The sequence below is a fragment of the Lichenostomus cassidix genome, unplaced genomic scaffold (assembly GCF_008360975.1).
Source record: "Lichenostomus cassidix isolate B80296 unplaced genomic scaffold, HeHo_3.0 HiC_scaffold_38, whole genome shotgun sequence".
Taxonomy (NCBI): Eukaryota; Metazoa; Chordata; class Aves; order Passeriformes; family Meliphagidae; genus Lichenostomus; species Lichenostomus cassidix.
The window spans coordinates 2,097,268-2,119,433 of NW_028147440.1; the positions used below are offsets into that span (position 1 = coordinate 2,097,268).

At 45.9% G+C, this 22,166-nt stretch overlaps 2 non-coding genes and 1 pseudogene across 2 annotated transcripts; 1 reads left to right on the forward strand and 2 right to left on the reverse strand.

Moving 5' to 3' along the window:
• Positions 1-1,120: 1,120 nt before the first annotated feature.
• On the reverse strand, positions 1,121-1,192 carry TRNAQ-CUG (transfer RNA glutamine (anticodon CUG)). The gene has a single exon. It is a non-coding gene; the product is annotated as a tRNA-Gln (tRNA).
• Positions 1,193-1,342: 150 nt separating this feature from the next.
• TRNAK-UUU (transfer RNA lysine (anticodon UUU)) lies at positions 1,343-1,415 on the reverse strand. The gene has a single exon. It is a non-coding gene; the product is annotated as a tRNA-Lys (tRNA).
• A 9,562-nt stretch (positions 1,416-10,977) lies between these two features.
• LOC146422987 (endogenous retrovirus group K member 9 Gag polyprotein-like) lies at positions 10,978-11,991 on the forward strand (annotated as a pseudogene).
• The last annotated feature ends 10,175 nt before the right edge of the window (positions 11,992-22,166 follow it).

Below are 22,166 nucleotides of genomic sequence, written 5' to 3' on the forward strand. Positions count from 1 at the left end.
TATGTCTGTGCATCTGTGTGTCCGTGCGTCCATATGTCCATGTCTGTCAAGTGACATATCAGTGTGTCTGTCCTTCCACTGCCACCCAGACAACCACCCCCCTCATCTGTCACCGTGTCTCTTTATCCTTCCTTTCTTCATCCATCCATCCATCCATCCCCATCCCTCCCACTCCCCCTCAGCTCTGGGCTGTGGGCTGGGGGCTCTGGAAGCAGCACCAGCTCTGGCAGCACCAGGAGGAGCTCCAGGCACACCTGGGGGGCCGGTGGGCCCCCCTCCTCATGTCTCCATTGGACCCAAAAATTCCCAACTGACCCCAAACATCTCCAGCTGACCCCAAATATCCTCAGCATTTCTCCTCCCTTTGTAAAAACTGGGAAATCAGCCCTCTTTGCCTTTACTTTATTGGTGCTCCCAGATGCAAACCCCACTCCAACCCTTCCTCTCCCGTTTCCTTGGAAACCAGTGGCATCTTCACCCTTCTTGGACTGGGACCAGCCTGACACCGGAGCCTTTTGCCCTTTGCCACGCAAACAAGACTTTTCTCTCCCTGTCAACAGAAAAGCTGAGCTGAATGTCGGAACGCCCAACCTGGGCGTGAGCACCGGATCATTAATCTTCCCGTTCCTTTTCCAAAAGAATATCAGGTTGGGCACAGCCTCACCTTGGCCTCCGATTCTCTGCCAAACCATCCCGAGGACCGCAGGGGTTTTTTTGCAGCTGGCGGGGACATGTCAGGTACCGCCCTTTAATCGAGGGGGTTTCGCAATTTTGAGGTCATGCGGGTTTGCTGTCACGGGTGTCAAGTGCCACTATGGCAAGGGGATGTCACGAGCTCCCCGCTGAGGTGTCATGTGTGGGATGCCATTCACAGACTCCAGAGCGGGGAGAGGAGGTCGCACGAGGTCGCCAGTGGGGTGTCCCACATAGGATGTTACACAAAGTTCCAAAATAGGGGAGCGGTGGTGATGTCTCAGCCATATATGTGGCACACCCATAAAAAGTCCTCACGCGAGTGTCCCTCGTGGTCCCCACGACGAGCACGGATGGCCCCCTTCCAGTCCAAGGCGGGATGGCAAGGGATGGGGCGGGGGGGAAAAGGGGGCAGAAAAGGAGACTCAGGTCCCACCGAGATTCGAACTCGGATCGCTGGATTCAGAGTCCAGAGTGCTCACCATTACACCATGGGACCGGCTCGCGCTCCGCCCTGCGCCCGTTCCAGACCCCTCCGCGCCGCTCCCTCCGCCAGGAAAAAGAGACCCCGGAATGCCCCCGCGAGGGGAGAGAGGTGAGAGAACGAAAATAAACTCCATTTTTGGAGTGGGGAAAAGGAAGGGGTGCCCGCCCGAACAGGGACTTGAACCCTGGACCCTCAGATTAAAAGTCTGATGCTCTACCGACTGAGCTATCCGGGCTCCTGTTAAAAGTGGTCACAAGGCGGGATGAAGGACCTTCTCCGGAAAAACCTAATGTTTTCAGGGAGGAATTCGACGTTTTCGGGATTTTAAGTGAAAAAGCCGCCGGGGACTGGGCTAAGGGGGAGGCAGAGAGGGGCGGGGCTGCCCCAGGCAGAGTGAACCGAGCAAGAACGCCTGCCAGGAATACGAAATTGGCGCTGTTTTGGCTCGATTTAACCCCAAAAATCCTCAAAAAGTTTTCTCCACAAACCCATTTCTGTGCAGCGAAAGACTCAGAAATTACTTGGTTTGTGGCAAGTGATTTCCTCCTGGTTGTCCTGAGAGCTGCTCGTTGCTCTCCTGCCCCCGAGTGAGGGATTTCTGGTGTTTACTTAAAAAAAAAAATTATAGTTATAATTGTATCATTAGAAATATAATAATAAGAATATAATATAAATAAAAACAATGTGTAATAATATATAAATACACTAGAATAAACAAAAATAGTAATTTAGTAATATTAATAATAACAATTATTTATCTTTTTATTATTATACATTACAGATTATATTAATAGAAACAATAATAGTATTAATGTCATGCTTGAATAATAAGTCAGACTTGTCTCCCTGTCCTTGGACAAAGATATCCTGCCATATTGTCCCTCCAGCAGTTATTGATTAGAGCTGTTGAAATCCCCCACAAGGAGCACGCCCTGTGAACATGCAGCTGCTTCTGTGTTTGTAAAGGCTCCCTTTGTCAGGAAAATTAAAAGCCAGAGGTTTATGTCCAAAAAGGAGACAGAGGAGTCCTGCACCTTTCTTCAAATAAAGGGAGAGAGTCCACCGGGGTCCACGCCCTTGGGGTTTTCTCTCTCGAGGTTTCAGAGGACTCAGCCTCCCTTTTATCCCGAACTCCCAGCCGCATGTTGCCCTCTTCCTTCCCCCATCGGCTGAGGTACTGGGAAGGCATAGCCTTCCCGAACCGCCCAGCACATACTCCCCCTTGAAACTGTCATTTTACCCCAGCATTCAGAAACTCAGGCTTGTGCGGGAGGGACCCACTTGTCTGTTTCAGGAGTGAGGTTGTTTGGGCTCTCTAAGAAACCTGCTGCTTTTAGGAAATGGAGTCATTAAGGCCCATTTCAAAGGCATTAACACCCACAGAATTGTTTGTAAAGACATTACCATACATCTTCCCTGTCAACAGCATCTCTATGTCCATTCTATTGCCCCCACCGATTGGCAAAACACAAATGATTTAGGGGGGCTAGAATTTATAAATTCAGGGGAACTAGAAGCTGGATAACAATTTTTTGAACTGGTTTAGAAGGCCAGACATTGGATAATGATTTACTAAGATTTGCTTGTTGAAAACAATATATCATTTACTTAATGATTTTGTGCCTACCTAGTAACAGGGAAGATAGAGAGAAGAGAGCCAAATAATTGAGAAAAACTACAGAGTGTGACTGAACATCCTGCTCTCAGACCACAGAACTGGCTCAAGTTAGTTCTAAGGCTTGGATTTGGACCAAGAACCAAGGGAGCATGCACAAGGGAACAGGGTGAAGAGTTCATCCTGAGGAAGACTACTAACTTTGTCCCTCATTTATCTTCGGGACACCTGCCCATAATTAATCTGTGACACTGTGCTTGCGCGAGCGTATTTAAATGAACTTTGAACTCATAATACAAAGCAGGGATAGGTAATGAATATGTATGGGGCTTTGTCTAACTTCAGGCATATGTAATCTGTAACCTAATATAAACCAAGTGAAGTGCTGCTGAGGGTGTGCATGTCTTTGGAGGGGCTACCCGCCATGCACCCCAGCTGGAATAAACACATACCTACTTCATAACTATCTGAGTTGTGGAGTCAATCCATGCCTCACAGATGTGTTCCTCTGTCTCATTTGTGGACACTGACTTTTCATAACGTGATTTTCCATACATGCAGGATAAAAAACCGATTTGCTTCAGCCATTGTTTCAGCTGTAAGCACCACAGGCCTGTTTCGTGTAGGCAAAGATTTAAGCAGCCCTAAGAGCTCGGGCGTCAGTCATGAAGGCACGAACTGTCAGCGCATGAGGCCGAGCCTCGTGAAGGAGGGGGGGAAGGGAAATGACGCCCCTCCTATAGCTTGCAGTGATTGGTTCAAAGTCAGACGGAGGTTGGAAAGAATTTGAATTTTTGAGGGCTTAGCCAATAGCAGGAGAGGCCAACGGTCGGTGGAGGCTATAAAAATGAGTACATGGGTGGATAACCATTGTCTTTTTGGGGGTTTTGGTTACTTTGACGAATTTTGTCTTCATCTTATCGGTGATAATTTCTCACAGGTCTTTCCCTAAAGGCGAAATCTACTGATTGGAATCCTTAATTTAAAAAAAAAATTGAAAAATTAAAAAATGAAACTAATTTTAATTAATTAAATTAAATTAATTTAAATAAATTAAAAAAACTAAAACCAGGAGGAGAAGGTGTCCCGTCCAGCTGCACAAGGGGTAGTTGTTGTGGGCTGGGGCCGGGGCGCGGGAGGGCTGGGCGGAGGGGGGACGGGACAGGACAGGTGCGGACTGAAACAGGGAGCTTAATTTACATAATTCATTGCAAGTATATATGCAATTGATTACAAGTGACTAGCATAGATTGATCACACAGTTAAGCACAAATTCTTGAAGAAACAAATACTAGGTGCTTAACTTAGGAGCCTAGAGTGGCAAACGGCTAGAAAAAAACCTGCTTCTGGCTAGAGAGATAGGAGAGGCTGGCTACCCACAGCGAATGGCATGTGGACACTAGCTTAAAATACAGAAAGATGATGCAATGTGTAGCTAACAGCTTGCTTGTCAAATAGTAACCACAATTATGTGGGAATATATGGAATTTTTCATAAAATTCCTACATAAACTCACTGAAATTTGTAGTGGGTGGAGAAGCATTTTGGAGAAACCTGCAGATCCCCGCTCTCTAAAAATAAAGCAGTTGACCTGTGATTCGCCCCAAGCAAGCCCAGAGACACTTCAGAGACAAAGTCAGAGAAGTGGGTATTTGCTTTATTCAGTGCACCAGGTGTTAGGGATTTCACTCAAACACACACCTCGGTACCTCCAAAGACACAGTGTTATTTCACAGTGTAAAATTCATGAATATTCCTCACATTCCCCACAATAGGAGTGGTTATACAAATCATTAATATCATTAGCATGTGCACCACGCATGCTCTGTGTGTCCCGGTGGTCTTTGGAGACCCCAAAGACCCCTCCGGGATGAAGGTCCCAGTAGTCTTCCTCACAGTGCATTTTTCACCTTTCTCTCTGGAGCATGCACTGACCTTCATGGGATGATTCAGCAGTTTCCGTGCTGGCTTCAAACAGGTTCTTGTCCCTCTTATTTTGGTAAGATTAAGGGAATCCTGTTTTTCTAGGTTTTACAATTCCCACGTTCTGTCTCTCGATAGTTAACTTGAGTTACCTCTTTGACCACTCCTTTCTTAATTCTCCCTTTTCTTTTTTTGTAGTCTGTAATTCTTTATAAATCTTGTATGTCATGAAAGCAAGTACCTTCCTTTATCTTATTTCTAAGTTTGTACTTTTACCATTGAGTATAAGCATTGTGATTTCAAGTACATACTATCATACAATAACTACTAGTAAACACAGTAAATAACAATGCAAAATTTAAAGAATTATTACAAAAATTATTTAAGCTGGGATTAACATTATTGCAACAACTTGTATTTATAACTGTACATTTACAATTTCTCCTCCTCTGGCATATAGCAAATCTATAGTTAATTGAGAGATGCTCTTAATCTCGATTTGCTGTGCTCTTATGGCATCTGCATTGGCATTCATTATGGTCTCTACAGTGGCAGGTGGTCTCTCCAGCTCACTTACTCTGAGCTAGGGTATAAACCACTTGGCAAAGCTGTGAAATCTGGTGGGCCTGTCTATTTGGATAAAAGTTTGGAGTAAGCCTTGTAGTTGAGGAACAACACTAATGTGAAGAAATACTGGTCTTATCACACAGCTACCTTGCTATCTCAAGGGCAAAACTTTATGGGCACTGTGTTCATATATCCAATATCAACCCCACTCTGGGGGCACTGGCCAACTCTTCGGCTTTGGTCTTCCCTTAGTTTGATTTTTATCTTACATATTAGCCACCCTATAGGTCTAGAATTTTGAGCAGTTATTTTGAAGAAAAAGAAGAAAGACAGAATCTATAGAAATTCTAAGAGGAATGTTAATTCTTTTGACTTTCTTGGGCCTTCCATCCCCCAGCAGGATTAGCTTTCTGGGTTTCTCTGGAGTCAGGGATGGGGAGAATGGAGCACTGCCTCTGCTGTGTTCATGACTGAGAACACCCCTGCAAGGCTGGGATTGGAGCTCTGTGCAGCACTGCCTCTGCTGTGTTCATGGCTGGCCCCACTGCAGGGCTGAGATTGGAGCTCTGTGCAGCACTGCCTCTGCTATGTGCATGACTGAGAGCACCACTGCATGGTTGGGATGCTCTGGGGGTGAGGTAAGGAGCAGTTCACTGTCTCAGCAGGGCAAGGCCTGACCTGCCCCCTCCCCACACACACAAGCATCCTGAAGTGTCTCAGAGACATTAATCTTTTCAGTTTTTGGCAGCCCACTTCATGGCTCAAGACAGTGATCAGGACCACTGATAGCTTTTCTCGTTTGTAATTTAATTAACTGACTAGGACTCTTGTATTGTTAGTTTTCCCTGCTTGTGATCTAATTGGACAATCTTTCTTCCCCCCCCCCCCCCCCTTTTTGGTGGGAATTCTAGCAGACAGAGGAGAAAGGAAAGAGGAAAGCATAGTGGAATTCATAGGAATGGTAACTGCCATTTTAAATTTAAAAGCATCTATAAGCTGCAGGGCTCAAAGCCTGGTAGATCGGTTCATGATCTCTAGCGATTTCTTGAAGGCAATATCTTCTTTCGGTGTGACTCAGCATTCCCAAATACTAGACAAACAAATATACATGTGACAATCATTAACAGAACTTGCTTGGTCTTAGCACCTTGTTAGATAAGCCAGCAATCCTTTTTGAAACCTTTTCATATAAAGAAAATTATTTTTGTCTGATTTACACATGGTTATATCTCAATTTTGCAAATTTAGATTTAAGTCCATAAGGTAATGTGGCCGTGGGTTCATGTGCATGTGTTAAAAACGGTATAGCTTTCTTTTCTTTCTGGCTTACTGATCCTTTGCATCTGAAGCCATACTTGCTATCACAATTATTACAAGGTTCTACTAGGATAGCTCACTGATCCAGGAACAACACTGTGGATAACACTGTTCTGGAAATACAAAAAGCAAAACCATTTAATGTGTTTCATTTTGGCGTTGCAGCTTTTAACAGATTTACTGTATATTATATTGTCCAATATGGTTCTTTCGTGTCCTCTTTGTCTGGAGTTTCACATTAGAGAGGAGTCTCTGGCCATAGATCTCACAGTCATGAGGGAAGTCAGCAGTTCTTTTTGCTTCTGCAGCTTGAGTGGCTCCTTGTCTCATGTCTGGACACACTTAGCTTTTTATCTGATGAGGACACACTTGAACATTCAAAGTTGTTAATGATATTAAAACAAACTTCCACAGTGATAACATTTAGAGTGGGGAGAAGGATGAATTCTCGCCTCCTTCAACTCCCATTGGAAATTCTTATTTTTTAGGCTGGCTAGTTTTATTTTGCAACACAGTCAGTTTTGTTTTCCTTCTCTGCAAGCATGCAGAGCTTGGTTTTGAGGGGAAGACATTGTTCACACTTTCCCCCAGCAGTATCTATTTGCATCTTCTCTAAGGCAACTTTTCTGGCTGCTTGAAGGCTAAAAAACTCAGAAGCACTTGAGCAAAACTCTGCTTATAAAAAAACCAACCACTCAGAGTAACCCAGGCAGGAGACTTTAACTCTGAAATAGTTAATTACAAAATTTCATATATCCTTTATACAAATCAAGTTTCTGAGGGTTCTTACACATGGAATTTCAGTTTTTTTAAAAAAATTCAAATCTTTGTGTACAAAAAAGACTTTTGAATTCACCATGCAGTAGTATTTTAAGCACAATAATATTTTGGTTGTTACTTTAAATAGAGGAAAGCCAATTATACCATCATAATTGATTTATTTTCATTATCTATGATACCATTTTCCCTGGGGTTGCACATACTTCTGGGTTTATTTCATCATAAGACCTCTTAGACAAAGATACCAACCACAGTGTTAGCTTTTGTATTTCTTCACAATATTAATGTGCATTCCAACTTTAGCTATCAAATCTCTTTCCAGTAAATTACAATTACAATTAGGAACAAACAGAAATTCATGCATTTCAAACTTATTCCCCACGTCTACCAATAGTGGCTGAATAAGGTGCACACTTCAGCTTTTCTACTCACCCCTTGAATAATTAAAGATTTTGTTGACAACTCCTTCCCTTAGGGATAAAATTCAAAGTGAATCAAGAGCCTTCACATCTCCTCTCGATCTAGGCCCACCTTTAAAGTTATCAAGGGCTCCTGGCATAATGGGAGCCCCTGACATCCTTAACAATTCATTTCTCTTAATCGCTGGACTTCCTCCCCCTGAGGATCTAGCTGCTCCCACAGACATTCCTGCTTCTAGTGTCTCTCTGCTCTGCCTCTGATCCTTTCTTACATACATTTTCTGTATCTTTCTGACCAGTTCATTCAGGGGCTTATTATGCCCTTTACTAGCCCCCACCCCCACTACTGCCTGGGGATGCTCATTTTCCCACAAAATCATTCTGGTGACCCAAACAAAACTCTTCCTAATCTTCCTTATGTACAATCTGTATTTTCTAGATTTTCTTTCTGCAGTGTCCAAACGCAGCCCCCCTCTGGCACTCCCAGCAGGCACGGCTAGCAGCACCACAGGTGACCAGGGTGTCCTGCAGCCTCACGGAGGCTGGGAGGCCACTGCCGCCCCACCCCAGGGGGTGGCAGGGTCAGGGACTGCCCGGTGCTGAGCCTGCAGCTGTCCCACAGCCCCAGCTCGGCTCCACACCTCCCCAGAGGCCCCCAGCCTGTGTTCCCAGCCCTGCACCTCTGTGCTTGCTCCCACCGCTCCGAATGTGGAGGATACAGGGGACTGCAGCTGGCCCTGGGTCAGCTGGCAAAATTGGAGAGCAAGATGGGGAAGGTGCTGAAGAATATCTCAATCCTTTTTCTTTCTCCTCTCTTCCTTCTTACTCCTTCTTTCTTTTACTCTATCTACCTGCATGCTCACTCTTTCTACTACAACATTCTACACAACCATATTCCAGCAGCTACACACACACAGAAGTCTGAAAGGGATAACTATTAGACTCCACTAATTACTTTTGTCCCACGGGCTTCCCTGCCTGAATTTATATGCCAACAAAAATACAAATAAACACAGGTAAAAATTTGCACACACAGTACACACACACACATTACAAAAAAATTTCAAAAGCACTTGAGCAAATAGACAATGCCATTTCCTCTCACAATTAATACAAGTACATAAAGTCCAAGCCTCACAACTCTTTCCACACACTAAATACAGTATTTCAAAAGGAAAATCAAATGGAGCTATATTAGAAAGGTGTTGGGGGTCTGGGTGCTCTCAATTCAGCAACTAAAACCTTTCCCCTCCAATAATACAATCCGTCCCCCTCTGGATACTCCAAATCTGTGCTTTATTTATGATTTATACTCTTTGCTAATTGCTTCACTTTTCTCTGGCCGTTTCTGTCGCCAGAACCACAGATACAGCTCCACTCTCACTTCATGTCTCAGACATGTCTCATTTGTTCTCTCACACAGTAACAAAATAATGACAGACAGAACAGAAGTAGCAGTACAATTGTGCAGTGCAGTGGGGTCCAACCCCTGGGGGTCCAACCCCTTTAAAGATACCTTTCACTGTAGTGGGGTCCAACCCTGGGGTGCCAACCCCTTGCCCGGGACTAATTTTGGGAGACCCAGTCTCAACCCACCCTCGGGGACTAGTACCGCAGACCTGCAGGCATTTCTATTTTTTTTTGTTTTAATAGCAAATACCTTAATTTGATGCAGATGGTCCTTGGTCTACCCCTGCCATGAGCCAAAGGACAGCTGAGCTCCCCTAAAAATTCAGGGTCGCAACTGGGAGGTCTGCTTACCCCTGGATACAGTAGCCGAGCAGAGTTAGGGTCCCATCTGGGGTGCCAGTTTGATTCGCCCCAATCGAGCCCAGAGACATTTCAGAGACCAAGTCAGAGAAGTGGCTATTTGCTTTATTCAGTGTGGAAAGCTGGCTTCTAGAGAAGGGACACGCAGATGTAGATAGATTACTACTTAACAAGCCACTTCTCAATAATAGCCATATTCAGCCAACTATTAATTAGAGACCTGCGTCCAATCAGCGATTGAGGTCACCATGAACTTTTCTGAAATACGGAAATTGTAGGAGCCGTCAGGAATGCATTAATTGGTAACAGGTATGCAGAAATCAGGCACTATAGGTAAACATAGATACATGTTAAGGCAAGTAGCCAAGCTTAGGGCGTGGAAGTATATAACCAATAGTATTGTATGATTACAGAATATGCATGAGTTAGTTAACTACACTATAAAACTGTATGCTGTAAATCAATAAACTGAAGCTTGTGGTAAATTCATATTGGATTGTCAAGCCTCCGTTTCTCAGCATAATGGTGACCCCGACGTCCAAGGGTCTCGCTCCCCTTTTGGCTGGATCCATTTGAGAGCGATATAGCCAAGGCTGACAAGACACCTGGCTCCGACACACCCCGGAGGGTCAAAGCAGTGAGCGCGCATACAGGACGACCGTTATCAGGGCGGGATCTGGACACTGCCGGACTTGTGAGGTGAAAATCTCGCACCAGACAGGAGGAGTGGCCGGACATCTCTGAGGGTGAAAAACAGTGAGTGCGCGATGGAGAGACAAGCCACTTCTGATGTGTTTTATTGCTTTTTAGAAAAGCGGGGGATTAAGGGTAAGGATATAAAGAGTGATTTAGTGGCGTTGACAGCATGGGGGTTGGCTAAAGGTTGTTTTATTGACCCTAACAGCATTTTTGTTCTTGATGAATGGCAGAGACTAGGAGATAAGTTGTGGGATGCTATTTTTGAAGATGATAAGGTTGGAGAAAAACTATGCAAAGTGTAGAAGACAGCTAGTAAGGCTCTGTATCAGTATCAGGCAGAACAAAGGGCAGATAGAGTTACTTTTGAGCGGCTGAGTCCACCTCCCCCGTCTACTTCAGGGCAAAGTAACGAGCGATCATGGCCGCTCCCCCCATTAACAAACACAGTACATATTCCCCCTACTAATCCATTTGCTGAGCCCTCTGAGGATGCGGTGAAGCCTTCCGCTCCGATTGAGTCTTCTGACCCAGTATCTCACAGGGCAGTTTTTCAGTCACCCAGTTTGGGGAGCCCCGAACTTCCGCCTACTGGGGGTCTGGCCAGTCCCGGTGGTGCCGGTTTGGGGGCTGCGTGTCAGCATGAAATTTATTGGAGGCGATTTACCTCACAAGCGGCTCAGGAGGGTGACGTGGAAGCTGCGGCTGAGATGTTGGGGGCGTTTCCAGTGATTTACAGCCCAGGAGAGCAGGGAGGGCTCACTGTTTCTATTTTAACCCTAAACTGGAAAATCTTATCTCAGCTGCGAGCTACCGTGAGTGAATTCGGAATTCAGGGAGAGCCTACTAGAGAAATGCTAGATTATATCTGGGGATCAGGACTTCTGCTCCCCAACAATATCAAGGGCATTGCACAATTAATACTTACTCAACATCAGTCTCTGCTATTTAATGCTCATTGGCAGGCATGCTGCCAGGAGTCGGTGGCTGTGCAGCGCGCACCAGGTGACCCGCTGCATGGAATCACTCTAAATGAATTGATGGGGTTAGGTCCTTATCTAAGAAGTGAGGATCAGGCACTCTTGGGACCAAACAAGATTAGAGAGTCTATGGATTTAGCTCGGAATGCTCTGGATAAAATAAAAGCCCCTGGAGGCGTCCCGTCATATATGTCCATCAAGCAGGGGTGGGATGAGCCGCTGGGGTCTTTTATAGATAAGAGAGCTGCAGCGGTGAAAACAGCAGGAATGGCAGAATGCATGCAAGGGACTACGTTAAAGCAGTGTGTATTGCAAAATGGAAATGGGACAGTCAGAAATCTTATCATGACCATGCCAGAGAATTGGTCCATAGAGGACCTTTTAGAGAAAGCTTCACAGTTCCTTACAGACAGTCAGGCTATGTTGATCAATGCTATTAAGGAGCTGGGGGAGGGATTAAAAGCGCAGGCAGAATCCTCTCAAAATCAAGTCCTCGGCGCACTCACCCCCCTCCGACAGCCAAGGCCACTTCCAGCATCTTGAAAAAAAAAGCTCCATTGTTTTCGCTGTGGACAGCCAGGGCACTTACGGCAAAACTGCCCTGCTGGAGCACTGTGGTGTTCTCAGTGCCAGTCTGCGTCACACAGCTCTGCAGCTTGTCGGAGATCCCAGGGAAACAGGAATCGGAGCGCAAAAGGGACTATGACACAAATAGTAGCACCTGTCCAACAGGACCAATTGTAATCAGAGGACAGCATATGGGTGCTCTTTTGATCGGGCGTTCATCTGCAACCATGAAAGGACTGGACATTTTAACTGGATTAATCGATGCTGATTTTCAGGGTACAATTGACATTATGGCTCGGACATTTCATCCACCTATTCATATTCCTGCTGGATCTAAAATTGCTCAAGTCGTCCCTATACCACAGTTACTTCAAGGTCCATCTGATCGGCCTCATCAAGGAACAGGAGGTTTTGGCTCCACAGGCCTTGCGGTTATGCTAACAGTGGATTTGAAGCAACGTCCACAAAAACGGATATCTTTGGAATATTCTGGCCATCGGATACAATTATCAGCACTTTTGGATACTGGAGCTGATGTCACGGTACTGGATGAAAACAAATGGCCTGCTCACTGGCCAGCATATGCATCTGGAGCTACTGTTTCTGGTGTAGGAGGTATCACCATGGCTCGTCGGTCACCACGTTTAAAAATTACCATCGATGACAAAGTTGTGGACTGTGTGGTACAGTTGTTACCACTTCCCCCAGGAGTAAATGCTTTAGTAGGCCGTGATGTTTTGGCCCAAATGGGAGTTGTATTAACATCGGAATCGCATTTCTAGAGGGGGCCATTGCATGGGCTTTCCCCATCCGTCTCACCTGGATTACAAATGAACCTATATGGATGGAGCAATGGCCTCTGAAAAAGGAAAGTCTGGAACAAGCACACTCCTTGATACGAGAACAATTCCAACAGGGACACTTGCGTTTATCTACTAGTCCATGGAATACTCCAATTTTTGTTATAAAGAAAAAATCTGGGAAATATAGACTGCTCCATGATCTGCGTGCTGTAAATGAACAGATGCAACCTATGGGAACTTTACAACCAGAGCTCCCCAATCCCAGCATGCTACCAGATGAATGGTTTCTACTTGTTGTGGACTTAAAGGACTGTTTTTTCACCATTGAACTACATCCAGATGACATGCAGCGTTTTGCTTTCACGCTGCCCTCAATTAACCGTGAAGCACCCGCACAACGATTTGAATGGACTGTACTGCCACAGGGCATGCGGAACTCACCAACACTTTGTCAACTGTATGTGGATGCTGCTCTCAGGCCTCTTCGGACAGCCTGGCCAGAAGTAATCATCTATCACTACATGGATGACATATTACTGGCACAGAAGGTACCTTTCACCGCAGATCAGTTACAGACCCTGACTCATCACTTGCGTGCTCAGGGCCTTACAATCGCCCCTGAAAAGGTACAGAACACATCACCATGGCGATATTTGGGATGGACAATAACAGACCATCAGGTTCGTCCTCAAAAACTGCAAATTCACACAAACATCCAAACCCTACATGATGCTCAGAAACTGATGGGTGACTTACAATGGCTTCATCCTGTCATTGGTATTCCTAATGAACTGTTAAATGTCCTGCGGCCTCTACTGAGAGGCACTGATCCAGCTACAGAAGTCACCCTCTCTACAGCACAGCAGGCGGCGATCCAGACTATCTCAGAACGTGTTGTACAAAATCATACATCGCGTCGTCTACTTGATGTGCCACTAAATATCACTGTGCTAACTGGCCCTCAATACCTTTTGGGTGCCATCACTCAGCATAAAAAGAAAACAGGGGAAAATACCCCCACCACAAATGAGGATTACAATGTTTTGGTGCTGGAATGGTTAGCACCACCCCTTCAACCACGAAAAACGATTCAGGAAAACATAATTACAATGGCAAATCTTATCAAACGTGGCCGCCAAAGGATAAGGGAGATCCAAGGAACATCGCCAGGGGAAATACAAGTACCACTGAAGCTGGATGACCTGAACTGGTACTTACAAAATTCTATGGATCTTCAGGCAGCGTTGCTGGAAGAGGGAACCCTCATCAGTATCCGACCTCTCCAGCCTTCTACGCTGGCATGGATGTCTAATCACCGATGGCTAATAAAGCCATTGCGGCCATCCTCTCCGCTTTCAGGAGCAGTGACTGTTTATACAGATGCTGGCAAACGCTCCCGTAAAGCTGCTGCGACGTGGATGGAGGAGAAGCAATGGCGACACAAAATTATTCCTGCAACATCGGAGGACTCTTTACAAACCTTGGAGCTATCAGCAGTGGTCTGGGTCTTTACCAACTGGATAGACCAACCTGTTAACATCATCACAGATTCTCTCTATGTCGCAGACATTGCTAACAGAATTGAGGAAGCAATGGTTAAGGATGTACAAAAACGCCGACTAGCGGAACTATTGATGGTGCTTAAATGCACTATTGGCCAAAGGACTGACCCATATGCCGTGTTGCATATAAGAAGTCATCAGTGGTCAGAGGGCCTTGGAGAAGGCAATGCCAGAGCGGACCGATTGGTAGCGGTGGCGGAAGCTCCAGTATCTTCCTTTGAGAGGGCCCGCCACGCACATATGAACTTCCATCAGAATGCAAAGGGTCTCCATAAGGGTTTTGGAATCCCACTGGCAGAAGCCAGGGCCATAGTGCGGGCCTGCCCTATTTGTAGTTTTCATAACCAGGGTGTTGGTTTGGGTATGGGAGTGAACCCCAAGGGGTTACAAGCTAATGAGTTATGGCAGATGGATGTAACACATTTCCCTGAATTCGGTAGATTAAAATATGTCCATGTTTGCATTGACACATACAGCCACATGATATGGGCGACACTACAGCCCGGCGAAAGAGCCCGGGATGTTATAAGGCACCTTACTAGTTGCTTTGCCATATTGGGCAAACCCAAAGCTATCAAAACAGACAATGGGCCAGCTTATTGTAGTGCCTTGGTTAAGAAATACATGCAGCTTTGGGACATAAAACATACTACAGGAATTCCTCACTCCCCAACGGGGCAGGCAGTGGTAGAACGAGCAAATGCAACAATAAAGGGTTACCTGGCAAAACATAAGGAGGTCTCAGATAGTAGAGAAAGGCTTTCTAAAACCCTGTTTGTGCTAAATCATCTGTGTATATTTGGAGATCAGGATTTACCACCTATCTTAATTCATCACAAGGGAGTGGCACAGCCACCGGTACCACGCATGAAGGTCCTATATAAGGACCCCAAAACAGGCATCTGGGAGGGTCCAGTAGAGGTCATATATTCTGGCAGAGGTTATTTTTGTGTATCTTCCTCCACAAGCCCCCTTTGGGTTCCTAGCCGCTGGGTGAAGCCTGCACTTGATCAACCTGGCACAGTTACAGGTGCCCCCGATACCGCCGATCGATGAAACACCACGACTGATTCGGCTTCTACATTGTGCTCTTGATCCTATCTTGCGGCGAGCTGGGGTCCCAGTCGAGCGTTGGCAGACTTTATTAGAATGAAGAGATATTATAAATAGATTAGGCTCTGTACCCCCTTACCTGAATAGATACCCTTGTAGAAATTGTGCTAAGCTGTGGTGTCAGGCATGGTTACTTATTAAGTGTGGTATTTGTAAGAAACGGTGGTGGGTCCATCAAGAAGTGTATAATACTTGTTGTTTGGCTTGCATTAATACACGCATAACTCATATTGACTTTGCTCATAACAGGCTGCAACAAGCTTTAGCTGCATTTACAGAGCTGCCTGATTGGCAAGGTTTGCAATTGTTTGAATCTGAAGAGCAAAAAGTTATAGCCTGGTTACGTTGGGAGGCCCAAGATGCAGTGAATTGGGCAACATCAAACTCTGGGTCTCAAATTTTGAGAGCAGTGTGCACCGATCGGGCTTTGGAAAGGATCCCAAAGTATTGGGTTATCAGAGAACATGAATGGGAACGCACTAAAAGGCGTTTTGCTCCTGTACATACTGTGCATGTTAGGGGTTGTTCTGGCAGATGCTACCGATGCAAACGCCAATAATCCTCTCCATTCAATTGAGCCCAGGAAAAATTTGTGGGTCACCTGGGCAAATCAAACAGGTACTAGTGCTTTTTGCCTTGCGCTTGCATCAGCCACTAACCCTTTTCGCACATGCTTACTTGGTATCCCAGGCTTTGATAATACTAGCTTTGCACGGTTTTCAACTAACAACTGCTCACGAGCTGCCAATGTTAGCCATTGTACTGCTCTCTTGTTGTCGGGTCTTAATACCTCATTGCCATGGGATCCTCAGGAGTTGGATCTCTTGGGGAGCCAAGCTCTTAATGCAAGTGGCAATGAAACAGGCTGCATAACTTTTGGTAGCCCCATAGTGATTCCTAACCGCACCTGGTTGACTCCCCATACGGCAGAATATGCTAACATCTCTGCCCAATGTGGTCCACATAGAAGTTATGGCCGGGGCAGGGGTTATATACAAATTTGGGCCAATAAAAGTGCCCTTGCCCTTCCATCAGGTGTATTTCTCATTTGTGGAGACCGTGCATGGCAGGGAGTTCCGAAAGGTGCTTATGGGGGACCATGTTATTTGGGCAAACTCACTTTACTTGCCATGAATAAAACCACTGCAGCCAATTTAATGCGGTCCAGAAAGAGACGCAGTCTTACTTTGTATCTTGCAAGTAGGATTAGTGATTTTACTTGTCCTTGTTGGCATAGCTGTTATTCTACCTTGTGCTTTGCAATGTTTGAAAAAATCATTATCACAGACAGTGAATCAGCTTTGGCTTGCACAAACGCGTAAAGAAAACAGGGGAATTGTGGAAAGCTGGCTTCTAGAGAAGGGACACGCAGATGTAGATAGATTACTACTTAACAAGCCACTTCTCAATAATAGCCATATTCAGCCAACTATTAATTAGAGACCTGCGTCCAATCAGCGATTGAGGTCACCATGAACTTTTCTGAAATACGGAAATCGTAGGAGCCGTCAGGAATGCATTAATTGGTAACAGGTATGCAGAAATCAGGCACTATAGGTAAACATAGATACATGTTAAGGCAAGTAGCCAAGCTTAGGGCGTGGAAGTATATAACCAATAGTATTGTATGATTACAGAATATGCATGAGTTAGTTAACTACACTATAAAACTGTATGCTGTAAATCAATAAACTGAAGCTTGTGGTAAATTCATATTGGATTGTCAAGCCTCCGTTTCTCAGCAATTCAGTGCACCGGGTGTGGGGGATTCCCTCCTCCAAAAACATACACACCGGGCACTTCCAACAACACAATATTATAGGTAAAATTAATAAATATTCAGCACATTTCCCAGAATAGGAGTGGTTATACAAATCATGTCTCAGCAGCGGTTTCTGTGCTGGCTTCAAACAGGTTCTTGTCCCTCTTCTCTTGAAAAGATTAAGGGAATCCTGTTTTTCTAGGTTTTAGAATTCACATATTCTGTCTCTCAATAGTTAACTTGAGTTACCTATTGATTACCCCTTTCTCAGGGTGTCCAAGGCAATGTGAACAGGAAAGGATTTGGGTCCCCCTTGATCAGCATTTGACATGAGTCCCAAAGATCCCAGACTGTGAAAGTTAAACACAAAAACCATGCACTTGGGATCTAAGTAGGAAAACGTCATTTCCTATTTGACTGTCCATTGAATGAAGTGAAAGATGAAGTGCAAACAGGCAGGAGGGGTGAATGCAGGGGAATGGAAGTTGCAGAAGCTGTGGATACACCTCCTTGGTCCAGGCTGACAGCTCCTGGTGGCTCCTGTAGGGTGAGGATGGAGCACGTGGCATTGCAAATGTCATGCACAGGGATGTTCTTGGTTCCCGTGACTTTCGCTGTCCAGCCTTGTCTGACTCTCCCAGTCCTGGAACAAGGAGATATCCTGCCATGTTGTCCCTGCAGCAGATACTGGAGCTGTTGAAATTCCCCACAAGGACCAGGCCCTATGAATGTGAAGCTGCTCCTGTCTGTCTGTAGAGGCCTCATTGCCTTGTTCTCCCTGCTCAGAAGGCCTGGAGCAGACTGCCACTCTAATGTCACCTGGAGCTCTGCTCTCTTTCACCCAGGAACTCTCCCTTGACACCTCACCCATCCCCAAAGGAGCTCCATGGACTCCAGCTGCTCTCTCACATACTGGCAAAATCCCCTCCTTGTCTTCCCAGGTGGTCTTTCCTAAAAATCCCTGTGGCTCCATTGCAACATTCCAGTCACAGGAGCCATTGCACAACATCTCCCTGATCCTGACAGGATCCCAGCCCTGAAACTGCACCCAGGTGTGGAGTTACAGCATACAGGTAGCAGAACAACAGGCCTTGAAAGCCAAAATGACCTTCTGTATCAGGTCTGGACGATGCCCTGGGATTAGTAAAAAACATCCTGTTTACAGGGAAAGTGGAAAGAGTGCATTGTGGGCCTGTGAATTTGTCTTGGAGTGATGTTATGATAATCCGATATTCCCCATCGTTAGCTTATATGCTCCAAAAATAAAATGTGGTCCTGTCACTTTAACTACACCCAACTGCAGAGAGAAGAGCAGGTTGTTTTGAAAACTTTTTCCTCAAGCCTGGCTGCGGGGGAGGAAGGAGGAGGACGCTCTCTCTCTCTGGGAAGACAGTGTGCTGCGACAGTTGTCGGAGTAGCCAGCTTTGTTTCTTTTTTTTTTTTCATCAATTTTTCTTCGTTGGGACCCTCTTCATCAATCTGCTTCGTCGCCCCCAAAACCCAAAAGGACTTGGAGGACAACAGAGCTTCCAGGCAACTCTGCCCAGTTCCCAAGGCGGGGGCCTGAAGAGGAGAAGGTACATCTGAAGAAAAGGACACTAAGATTACCAGCTTTTTATTCAGGTTTAATAACTCCTTTTACCCTGTTCTCTCCTTCCCCCTGTACCTTGCAGGGCACTCTGCATGGTTTTGTTAAATAAATAGTTTTTTCTTCACTTCCATCTAAGAAATTCTGTTGTGGGTGGGGAAAGGGAGCATTTGGTCAGAGCTCTCCTTACCTAGAGAATTTTATCACTAAACCGGGACAGAACTGTTAGACCCGTCAGAAGTGAGTAACACAGTTTTACACCTTAATAGGTATTGTTTTCCTGTCGCCATTGTCCTAGGTTGCAATATAGATGTAGTTAAGTATTCTATTACCACCAGCTGTGGGCCGTTAGCTGCTATCACCTGCTAATGACCCACTCCGGATGACAGGCAATGGGCCATCAGGGACCCACCGTGTGACTCATGGACTTATCCCATTGTGAGATGCTCTGCCCAGGAGGGAGGAGCCAGGTGTTCCCACCTGGATATAACCTGGCCTTGGAACTGCCTGAGCTAGCCCTGTCTACTGGGTTCCCAGAGGACGAGAGCTACCACTGGATCTTTCAGCTGGAGACTAGACCTTCACAGGATCACCGCTTCAACTGGACTACTTCAGTTGGACTGCCACCACCACCCTAACAGGGTGTTAGGTTGTATCTGACTTTGTCAGTGCTTTTTCCTTGTATTATTTCACTTATTTTTAATTTCAATCTTGACTTGTGATCTCCCACTGGTTTGTGTTCAAACCAATACAGCCATAAAAGGTAATTTTGTGAAATACGATAGTTAATTGGAGCACTTTGTAATGTAGAATAATTTCCTGTTTGTGTTGCAGTACACAAGGAATTATCACTGCGCAATAAATGTCTTCACCGTACCATCATGGAGTCCATGTGTGCCCTTAAAAAACACAACACCCAGGTCTCTGCCACATCCTCTTTACTCCCCACAGCAGCTGCCTTAGTGGACAGACCTTCCCAGAATCCCCTCAGCACACAGACTGACCAGAAAGGCCTTGGGGATTTCTCCACAATGGAGCACTGTCAACACTTCCTGGTGAAAATGCCAGTGCTGGAGTTGACCCTGTTGGAGCCTCATTTGCTTGTGTTTCATTTCTGTCTCATCACCCCGTGGTCTTGGCTCATCAGCCCTGTCCGTCACTGCCTCACAGGATGGCCAGTCTGTACCTCCTTCCCCTATCATTCCCAGTTTAAAGCCCTCTTTACAGGCTCACCTGGAACCACAAATCCAACCAAAATGGGTTTGGGGCTGTGTCAAGCCAGGAGACAACGGAGATTCAGGATGGAGCTGTATGGGTTGGAAGATGCTCACCCAGCAAAGACTCAGCAGTGCAAATGTGGACAGGGGCACAGGGCTGAACTGGGTCCCTGCTGACAACAGGGAGGGGTGGCTGATATACGATTATCAGGGATGGTTCTGCTGCATCCAGAGGGTTGACAGGAACCTCTTGAAGCTCAACAGGGAAAACTTAAAATTCCTGTCATTAGACAGGGACAATGCCAGGCACCAGAACAGGTTGGGGGACACCCAGCAAAGCAGATTGACAATAGGAGTCATCACAGTCCTGGTGGACCCCAAGTTACACATGGGAGAGAAGGCTGCACTTGCCACGAAGAGGTTTGAGGGAGGTGATCCTTCCACTCTCCTCAGCACTGGAGAGGCCTCACCACCTGTTCTCAGCTCCCTGATACAGAAGAGACATGGACATCCTACAGAGTCATAGATTCATAGAATATCCTGAGTTGGAGGGGACCCATCATGGTCATCGAGTCCAGCTCCTGACCCTGAGCAGAACACTCCACCAATCCCAGCATGTGCCTGAGAGCATTGTCCAAATACTTCTTGAATGGAGAGGCTTGGGGTGTGACCTCTTCCCTGGGGAGCTTGTTACAGTGCCTGACCACCCTCTGGGAAAAAACCCCTTTCCCGATATCCAACCTAAGCCTCCCCTGACTCAGCTTCAGCCATTCCCTCAAGTCCTGTCATGTCACTGGTCACAAGTGTGAAGAGCTCGGTACCTGTCCCTGTGCTGCCCCTCGGAAGGTTTTTGAAGATGGCAATGAGGTCTGCTCTCTAACAGCTTAATGCTGTTCTTATCTTGTGGTGTCCAAAACTGCCCCCAGCACTCGAGGTGAGATCACCCCAGTGCAGAGCAGAACAATCCCCTCCCTCACCAGCTGGCAATGCTGGGCCTGATGTCCCCCAGGCCACGGTTGGCCCTTCTGGCTGACAGGGCACTGCTGACTCATGTTCAACTAAAGAGAGTCCAGGGAAGGCCCACCCAGATGATTAAGGGATTGGAGCATTTCTGCCAGGAGGAAAGGCTGAGAGAGCGGGGACTGTTCAGCCCTGAGAGGAGAAGGCTTGGGGAGATCTCAGCAATGTGTCTCAACACATGAAGGATGCTTTTCCTAGAGGTGCCAGGGACAGGACATGAGGCAATGAGAAAAACTGAAATGTAGGAGATTCCCTCTGAACATAGGAAACCCTTTATTACTTGGAAGGTGACCAAGGCCAGGTACAGGTTCCACAGAGAGGCTGTGGAATCTCTGTCCTTGGAGATATTCCAAAGCCATGTGGAGATGTGTGGTGGGGTGACCTTGGCTGGTTACAGGTGCCCACTAAGCCCCTCTACCACTGTCCCTCCTCAACATAATGACAATTCACAGACTATTAGGAAGGTATTTCTCTCAGAAAAACTAACAGTCCAAAAGAAGAGCTTTATTTCATACAAGCATGAAGTTACATCTATTTTTCTTGAGTACTTAAAAAGTTCCCTCAAAACATCTGTAGTTATGATACTCAGTATAACTCAGTATATGATACTCAGTATATGGTAAGATACTCAGAGCTAGTCAGTATAACAGTCTGTCCTCTCTTTCATTTGCTTTGTTCAGGAGACACAAATTAGGAAGCAGCCTGATTACTTTGGGATTTGATCACTGCCTGTACATTACTGACCTTTGAAATGCAGAGAAAACCAATCATCATCACCACAAAACTACCTTACTGAAATGCCGTAAGAGTCAGGCTCTGCAGTAGCAGGGCCTGTGGAGAAGAAGGAAATGAATTTCCTTTCCTGGCTGCTGCCATCAGCAATGCTAAAAGTGTAGAGTTTTTCCAGCAGGGATACCATAAAAAGTCACTTGCTTGTCTGGGATGTCCGGGAGGATCCCAATCATCTGCAACTTGTCACTCATCTTCAGGTGGGTCCAAGGATCTGTGTAGGCCCAGATCTATCCCATCTGCCAACCCTATGACCCAGAAGCCATTCTCAGGGGAGAGAGTCAAGGGACCTTTGCAAGTCACAGATTCCAGGGCAACACTGAAGGCCCAGCTCATTCTTGGCCCAACAATTACTTCCTAGTTGAGAGTCAACCCGACTATAACACACATCTTCCCAGAAGTATTGGTGTCATGTCTCTCTTTTTTATCAGGAAGCAAGCATTATGAAAGACAAAAGCACTGTTTACGTGACACACTGGTACATATGATTGGATAAAG